Source organism: Fundulus heteroclitus, chromosome 24 (genome assembly GCF_011125445.2).
Source record: "Fundulus heteroclitus isolate FHET01 chromosome 24, MU-UCD_Fhet_4.1, whole genome shotgun sequence".
NCBI classification, from domain to species: Eukaryota; Metazoa; Chordata; class Actinopteri; order Cyprinodontiformes; family Fundulidae; genus Fundulus; species Fundulus heteroclitus.
The window spans coordinates 22,266,803-22,275,021 of NC_046384.1; positions in this window are offsets into that span (position 1 = coordinate 22,266,803).

An 8,219-nucleotide genomic window follows, 5' to 3' on the forward strand; every position below is an offset into this window, starting at 1 on the left:
GACATGGAAGTAATATATGCTAAAATTGTTAATATTAAATGATCTGCTATGACTTTGCAGGGGGTAAAATTGGTGCATTTGCCTCAGATTTAATGGGTTATAAAAGCTGTGAATTTATTGTGTTATATAGAGAGTGCCAAGGGGCAGAAAAGTGGCCATATTGTGTGGGACTATAGGATATAAAGTAGAATACACTGACAGTAACACAGGAGGCACAATACAAATCAGCTCTGACCTCTTCTAGCAGCATCAATATTCTAACTTAGGTTTGACTGAGGATTTCTGTTTAACATGGTAGAAATCTGCTTTGGTTAACCCCCCCCCCCCCCCCCCCCCCACACACACACACGTTTAATTAGCTGTTAGCATTTCTTTGTGTTCACCCACACTGACGTCATTAAAGGACATGATGAAGGATGTAAATATATTGAATGTTGTATATATATATATATATATATAAATGTGTGTATATCTGGAGCATGTAACTAAAGTAATTTCCCTCTGGGATTATTAAGGTATGTCTGATTCTGAAAGGTGAGATCTGAGCACATGATCACTGCATCAGTTTTGCTCTCCAGTTTAAAAAGTGAACCAAAAAGAAGAGAACAGCAGCTACTTTGTGTTGATTTACCCTTTTTAGAGCCATTCTTGTTGCATCTTGTACAGGTACACCATTGTGGCATATTTGCAGATAGAATTCAAAGCATATACAGATATTTATCATTATACATGAAACATTAATAGGACAAAATATTTGAGTAAAATTCTTCTTCAACATATATATAGAAATATATATTACACATCCTGTCTATTTGACACATAAAATCAGTCCTTAATTTGGTCTTTATAATAGTTAAAACTAATCTGAAGCCACTTTTAATGTTAGTTTGACAGAAAGGGACTAAAGTTCACGTTGCCTTAGATTAATAGAAACTCCATGCTCTGTACACAGAGGTAAATACATTGTACAGTATATATTTTGAACACAAGGACCATGTCTCGTCTCTTTGGAATGACTAAGTATGCAATGCAAAACCCTGAAATATTCACCTTGTGTTCTTTATTTACAGCCATGCAGCAGACATTTACACTTCAACATAGAGCAGTGTACTTTAAACCGCTCTCCCTACTGTCTTTGGAGACATTTGTACACCATTTACCATGGACAGTAGAAAATAAACAGCATTTCTTTTAAATAACCACCTCTCAGAAGCCTTTAAATGGAGTTTCCTCCTCACTAGAAGGTAGAAGTCTGTCATTGGTGGCCAGAAACGATGCTCTATCCCAGCAGCATCTTTAAAAGCAGTAATTGTGAGGAGCATGTAATTATCGGGCACAGGGACACTCTGCTGGGCTGATTATTGGCCTCTGGCTGAAGCAGTGACTCTCATCTCAAGCATCATTTCATCATCTACAGTATATTAGAAATATCAGCTCAGTATTCTGTCTAGGAGGAACAGGTTATTTAGATGAAAGGAACGAAGAACAGGAAGACACAACCACATCTGGATGAGAATGCAGCATCTGTAACGGCTCCATAAGGAAATATTTCTTATGTGGTGGCTAAGCAGACACAAAAGCAACGTTGTGATACATTTACTGCAATGACCATCTATGCAAGAACAAAACTGTGAGCTCAGCAAAGTTAAGAGGAACAACTCTAATTACCCACCACTAGAAGTCGGCTTTAGCTTGAACTGACTTTGTGGGACCAAACCCAGCAGGAGGCCGACTGATCGAGTCCAGTCTCAGATAAAGTTCTGACAGCTTTACTGCTGTTATTATGCATTACAGCCTTACATATGAACTTTTTGTCTTGGTTTTTGGCTCAGATAAAATGAAAATCAAAACTAGCCAAAAATAACCCCTGTCAACACAAATAGCTGTTTTTAAATAATGATTTCAGTTCATAATAGACAACGCTTTCCAAACCAGCCCGGCCTTCAAAATAAAAAAAAGTACTGCCTATATTGCTGTATAGAATGAAGAAAATGCTTACATAGAACCTGTTGGACATCTATCAGTCTGGAAAAGCGTACGAGGCCAATTCCAGGGTTTTGTGACTCCAGAGAACAACAGAGAGAACTATTATCTCCACATGCAGAAAACATGGAAGACAGCGGGACCTCACCAAAACTACTCCAAGAGCTCCTCAACAGCTCATCCAGGAGGTCAGAGACGAACCAGGTGCAACATCTAAAGCTCTGCAGACCTCATGGACTCAGTTAAGGTCAGAGATCATTATTCTACAGTAAATCAAAGTCTGAGGGAAAGTCCAGAACCACTGCTGACCCAAAGACACACAGGCCTGTTTCACTTTTACCCAAAAAAAGAAATATTTGGGGTTTTTTTTATGAAAAGACTGTTGGGAAAATATTCTGTGGACTATCGAGATAAAAGTGGGCCTTTTTGGAGGATGATTAGTTGACAGGAAATATTTCAGAAAAGCAAAACCTTACCTACAGTAAATCATGATGTCATTTTAAACTGATGAAATAAAGAAGTTTAAATTTGTATTAATGATGATGGGAAGATGGGGGCGAGTCATTTTCATGCCACCGTGCATCAGCGTAGTGCAGGGAAAGTGACACAGACTGATTATGTGGAAAAGAGTTGGACCAGTACAATCGCTGCATATCCCCCTAATGTAAGGCAGGATATGCAGAAAAAAGCAGGACAAACAGCCACAGAGATCAGATTAAGAGTCCTGAGAAGCGTGTTAATCTGAAAACTGGAGCAAACATTGCTGCACATTCTGCCTGACATTCCTTCTTTTGTCACAAAGGTCCCGCCCCTCTGTGGTGGATCACAGGGCAGACCCACAGCACTTTTAAATCCCTCGGTTACATGCCGGTTTGTTAGGTCTCAGAGCTAGTTCACACACGCATCACTTCCCATGATTCCTCAGTGCACAAACCAGGAAATAAATAAATGACTCTGTTTCATTTTGCTATCACTATTTTAACTTGTGTTTAATTCCTCTATGTCTGAGTCTGATGGTCCACACATTTTAGATAGCATTCTCGGTGCTTTGAGTTCATTCTTGTAAAAATAACACATTTCCTGATTTTGGACATCTAACTATAATATGTCCTTAAATACCAAACCGTCTTTGTGTGTTGTTTCTCTGGATGGATTACTTTGTCCGAGCAGTAACCTTTAATAATGTACTAATAATAATAATAATGGTTAATCTATGGTTTACAGAAAGCTACAAAGTTTTACAGTATCTCAAAGCTCTCATTGCTCCATATAATCCCATCAGAGTGGCTTTCTCCCACATTGCAGATTTGTTTCCGGTTCCTGGAGGATGTCACGGTAGAATGATGGGGAACATGGGGAACACTGCGGTTTATCTGGGGTTTTCTCTTACCTTATCTCACCTTTGCAGACAGGACTTAATCTACTGATTTTCCACAAGGACAACAACAACAGAACATGTGCTGTCAGTTAAATTGGATTATATTTAGGGTATATTTGGAATTGATTTGTATGAAATGAAAAAGGCTGCATTTAAATGACTGAATCGGTTTACCTTCTCCTGATATCAGTCATTGCTGAATGTCTTCAACACGTGAAGCTGGATAAATATACCTGCATTTAATTGAATTCAGAAAAATGGACTGACCTTTCAATTAGTAATGGGTTGTTGTTATTTTACTGCAGAATTGGCCAGAAAGGGGATGTGGTGACTCATGCTCCATGTAGTTACACCTTTGAGGCTTTAATTGCCCTCTGCAAACTCTTGTTACAGTCTTTCCAACACAGTAGACAACTATTTTCACTTATTTATTTCTAAAAATAGAGATTCTAAGACATTCATTGTGCAGTCTTGACATGGAGCCTCCATGATGCACTGGAGCTTTTATTTCAGATAGCATCAACTTGACTTTGTACCATAATTGTAAAACCTAACACACCTTAAATCTCCTTTTCACTTGATGTTTTCATGATAATGAATCTTCCTTAGGTAATACACCTAAAGGGTTCTTCAATGAATCCGTAGCCTCTCACACATGAAAGGAGATAAAGACTTCCCACTACCTCGACCAGACACCTCTGACTCTGGAGCTGCTGCTTATCTGATCATAATTTACACTCAAGCTGGCTGGACATATGCACTGGACCTGCCTGAATCCACATGTTTGCATTCACCTTAAAAAGACAACCCTTTTCCCAACTCTCTGACTTTAAACCACACAAAGTTTTTCCTGTTCCAGCTAAGATCGCCAAAAGTATTTATTTTGCTGTTGTTAAAAAACAGAATAATGAGAGAGAAATCTATTCATTGGTTCATTGATTTCTTATACCTTGGGGAGGGGGGGGGGGTAGGTTTCCTCTCATAAGGTTTCTCAAAGTACTTTGGTAGAACTTTAAGCCGTTTTGTAACTAAATTGGTGGTTTCATTATATTCATGATCCTTCAACAAATGGAAGACCCGTTTTTGTCCGAGCTTTAACTTCCTAGCCGATGTCCTAAGACGCCACTTCAGTATTTCCACATCATGTTCTTTCCTAATGATGTCGTGAACCAGCCCCTCCTACAGCAAACTGCCCCAACAACATGATGCTAACAGCATTACTTCACAGGTGGAACAGTAATTTCAGTCTTGCAAGCTTCAACTATTTTCTCCAAGTATAACAATGGTTTCTGTGACCAGAAACGCTCCTGGTCCCTGAGCACACCTGCCTACTGTAATCTAAGTTTTTTATGCTGCTTTTGGAATAATGGCTTCTTCCTCCCAGAGCGGCCTTTCAGCCAACCCTAGTGCAGGAATGCTTTTACCGTTGACAACGGCTCTCTCTGTCAGCTTTAGCAGCTTTTTCACAGGATCTGGGCTGATTTACACATTTCGGGCCAGAACCCGATCAACCTCTGGAACACAGAATCCGTCTCCTTGCTGAGGAGTATGACGGCTGAGTATCGCCATGCTGTTTATACTTTCATCTAATCATCTGAACATATGAAAGGGGAATATTCAGGCATCAAGAAATTGGACCCAAGGATGAACCAGAGCCGTCCTGATTGAACTGACTGTCACACGAGGAAGCAGAATCATTGCGTGTTGTCTATCAGAAGCTTAGAAAGCCAAAACATCATCATCTGGGATTCTCCAGCCTGATAAAATGCAGTAATTGAAATGTAAAAAAAGCTTTCTCTCTGATCATGCTAGTGTTTAGCAAACAGCATCCTGGCAACGCTGACTGACCTAAAGAGCAAAGGTCTGAATTAATGCCCTAACCCCAGGCTATGTAGTGCTGTGGCACCAATGCAACCTCAACTATCCAGCATCTAAACCAAAGACAATACGTAGTACTTAATTATTAAGAAATAATACGGGAAAGCTTTACCCCCGTCACACAAGCTGTTTGATATTTTTTTGTTTTGAACTAAACATTTAAACACTTAGGTTCAGAAAAACGCTAAAGCCAACCTTTTTTCAACAAGCAAAAAACAATCAATCAGCAACTCAATGTTCAGTTTGCAACTGATGGAGCCCCCCCCCCCCCATCTCTAGATAAACAGTTTATCTAGATCAGTCCCTCAAATGTACGTTAGCCCTTCCGTTTTTTTTCAGGAATGGCTTTATGTCACTAAACATGAACAGGTGAACTTCTGTCTCTGATTAGGCTTAACGAGGTTTCTCTCAAGGATTTCTCTTTGTTCAACACAATTAATCACTTGTCAGTAATCCTCAGCCTTCTCTGAATGCAGAAAATACGTCGCAGACAGACGACACAAAGCTGAGAGGAAGTAGGACAAGCACAAGTGATTATGTGATTTAATGCTTGGAATCTTAAAGAAGTGTCATTATCAGCTACTTAAAGAGGACAAAGAAGGATGGTGGTTCTGGAAGCGGGCGGGTTGGGACGTGTCAGCACAATGGGTTTGTTTACCCGGCGTCTAGAAATGAATTATGTGTTAAAATGGCATGTATTGAGGGAGAGGCCCCACAGCTATGGGTATGTAATCTGATAAACTCTAAATAACACAAGCTAACAGATGAATAACATTGTCACATTAGCTGAGAAAGTCTCTGAAAGAAGAAAATACACAGTCTACTAAAACTTCTCAGCCTTTATGGTAGCTTCTGCAAAGTAAACCACCTTCATCTACGGATGTGTGATACTTGAATCTGTGTCTTTTATAGAGTTTACACCAGATATTTAGAAACCTTGGATAAAAACACACACAGACTGCTGCTCATCACTGTAGGGAACATTTTCTGTTTCGGATCAGATCGACTGTCCATTACTTCTATTTGCTTAAGTCCAGAAAATGACAGATGATTTGTTATGATTTAAAATCAACAAGCTTAATTTCCTATTATGCAGTCCTCAAAAAAACAACACAACAGGTGGGTGATGTCATAGCTCTGCAAGCTTCTGATTGGGTCAGCTCCCGGACTCTTCTGTGGTGCAGAGGTTCTGTTGTGAAAAGTAGAAGTAAATCCTGAACCAGCATGGATGTCATGTTGTGGGGGTGTTTTACTGCATTTTACAAAATGAATGGCATCACGAGCAAAGACGGTCCAACATCAATAGACATCAGCCAGGAAGTTAAACCTTGGACTCAAATGGGCCTCAGCTTCCCACCAGAGTGGTTCAACGTGGCTAAAAAACAACAAAGTACATGTTCTGGAGCGTCCTGACCTCCGTCCTGACCTCAGTCCTGACCTCAGTCCTGACCTCCGTCCTGACCTCAGTCCTGACCTCCGTCCTGACCTCCGTCCTGACCTCAGTCCTGACCTCAGTCCTGACCTCAGTCCTGACCTCCGTCCTGACCTCAGTCCTGACCTCAGTCCTGACCTCTGTCCTGACCTCAGTCCTGACCTCAGTCCTGACCTCAGTCCTGACCTCCGTCCTGACCTCAGTCCTGACCTCAGTCCTGACCTCCGTCCTGACCTCAGTCCTGACCTCAGTCCTGACCTCAGTCCTGACCTCCGTCCTGACCTCCGTCCTGACCTCAGTCCTGACCTCAGTCCTGACCTCAGTCCTGACCTCTGTCCTGACCTCAGTCCTGACCTCCGTCCTGACCTCAGTCCTGACCTCCGTCCTGACCTCTGTCCTGACCTCAGTCCTGACCTCAGTCCTGACCTCCGTCCTGACCTCCGTCCTGACCTCAGTCCTGACCTCAGTCCTGACCTCAGTCCCAGAGAACGTTAGTGAACGGAGCTGCAGAGGCAGGGTAAGCGAACCTGACCCAGTGTGAGCAGTTCTTTCAGGTAGAAACGGGCCAAAATACCAGCAAACTCTGGCGATAGGCCTGCTGATGGAAAACTAAAGGGACTCTAAACCATAAAGGACCTGCTTTCTGATTCTGATTCTGATTCTGAACGACGTTTTCACTCGCTGAGTAAAAAGAACTTTCTCTCTGGCTCCCATAGAGCTTTCTTTTGATATTGAGGCTAAAGACTAGCTAACTTCAAGGTTTACCCTCCAATAACAAGGATATCATCCTGCGTTTCAAACTGAAAAGAGTTCTTCTTCTTCAAACTTAATTCTGTGTATTTAAGAGCATGAATACTTCTATAGCAGATCGATGAAACCAGTGGGCTTCAGTTAGAATCTCCTGCAGCTCGTCATTATTGTTAGCCAGAACATGTGCATGTGTAGACGGAGAGTGTCTATAAGGAGAACTCTGAGACAGAGAAGGTTCTTCCCAGAGGAGTTCTGCACAGTGAACATAAAACCAGCCAGCAGCCGAGACGGGGAAGAGGAAAGTTCCCCACCAGCCAGACATGTGAGGCGGTGAGAGGCTCTGTTTTAAAAAATGGATCAGTTTTTAGCCTTTTGCTTCTTCTCTGGGACTATAAGAATAATAAATGGAGATAATTCATGTGTTTAGCCGCTCTAAAACCTTTGCTGCTTAAGATGACGGTACACTAATAGTAAAAAAGTGTTAAAATACACAAAGAAATCGGATAAATCTCTGGAATATGTTTCTAACTTCTTTTGGTTTTTAATGCACTTTGAAGGATAAAAGTGATTTCCTTTAAATTGTGTAAATGGTAGGTTGAAGTAAAATGGAATTGGATTTTAAGTCATTTTAATACATGTATATGCTAATCTAACTGTTTAGAGGAGACGTTTTAATCTGTTTGAATGAGATTAAAAATTCTCATTCAAACAGCTGTCATTTACAGGATTCTGTGTCAGTGCGTCCGCTGAGCGGAGGAGAGGCGCTGTGGCCGTGTTTCCGTGTTTCTGTGTTTCTGT